This window comes from Saimiri boliviensis, chromosome 6 (genome assembly GCF_048565385.1).
Source record: "Saimiri boliviensis isolate mSaiBol1 chromosome 6, mSaiBol1.pri, whole genome shotgun sequence".
Lineage (NCBI taxonomy): Eukaryota > Metazoa > Chordata > Mammalia > Primates > Cebidae > Saimiri > Saimiri boliviensis.
Window position 1 is genome coordinate 70,313,059 of NC_133454.1, and position 1,178 is coordinate 70,314,236.

At 43.0% G+C, this 1,178-nt stretch overlaps 1 non-coding gene across 1 annotated transcript; it reads left to right on the plus strand.

Moving 5' to 3' along the window:
• The first annotated feature begins 503 nt into the window (after positions 1 to 503).
• LOC120364752 (U6 spliceosomal RNA) lies at positions 504 to 610 on the plus strand. Its single transcript, XR_005579899.1, has one exon. It is a non-coding gene; the product is annotated as a U6 spliceosomal RNA (small nuclear RNA).
• The last annotated feature ends 568 nt before the right edge of the window (positions 611 to 1,178 follow it).

Consider the following 1,178-nt stretch of genomic DNA (forward strand, 5'->3'; position numbering starts at 1 on the left):
TTTTCTGAAGGCAGTATAAAGTTGTCTTACTTTTTTATTCTTTTAATTAGAATGTTTAGTCCATATATATTTAATGCAGTTTTTATACGCTTAGATTTAGATCTACAATTTTGCTGTGTTTCTTTTTTGTCCCATCTGTTTTTTGTTCTCTTTTTTCTTTCTGTCCTCTTTCAGGTTAATCAAATATTTTTAGTACTTCATTTAAATTTACTTACTTCCTGTATTTTTAAGTGGTTGCTCTGGGGATTACAATACACATCCATAACCTATCACAGTTTATTTAGAGTAAAAGATATGGGCTGGGTACAATGGCTCACACCTGTAATCCCAGCACTTTGGGAGGCTGAGGCAGACAGATCACCTGAGGTCAAGAGTTTCAAGACCAGCCTGGCCAACATGGTGAAACCCCATGTCAGCTTAAAAATACAAAATGTAGTTGGGCGTTGTGCACTGCACTCCAGCCCGGGCAACAGAGCAAGACTCTGTCTTTAAAAAAAGAAAATGTGCTTGCTTTGGCAGCACATACACTAAAATTGGAATGATACAGAGAAGATTAGCATGGCCCCTGTGCAAGGATGACACGCAAATTTGTGAAGTGTTCCATGAGAAAAGAAAAAAAACAGAACAGCTTGGGCAACATGATGAAATCCCATCTCTACAAAAATACAAAAATTAGCCGGACATGATGGCAGGTACCTGTCATTCCAGCTACTCAGGAGGCTGTGGTGGGAGAATTGCTGGAATCCGGGAGGCAGAGATCGCGTCATTGCACTCCAGCCTGGGTGACAGAGGGAGACTCTGTCTCAAAGAAAAAAAAAAAAAAGATATGAACCTTCTAACAATAGAATTCAATTTATCTCCTGTCTTTTATGCTATTGTTGCCACACATTTTACTTCTACATGCATTAAAAACTCCATAACAAGGCCGGGCGCGGTGGCTCAAGCCTGTAATCCCAGCACTTTGGGAGGCCGAGGCGGGTGGATCACGAGGTCAAGAGATCGAGACCATCCTGGTCAACTTGGTGAAACCCCGTCTCTACTAAAAATACAAAAAATTAGCTGGGCATGGTGGCGCGTGCCTGTAATCCCAGCTACTCAGGAGGCTGAGGCAGGAGAATTGCCTGAACCCGGGAGGCGGAGGTTGCGATGAGCCGAGATCGCGCCATTGCACTCCAGCC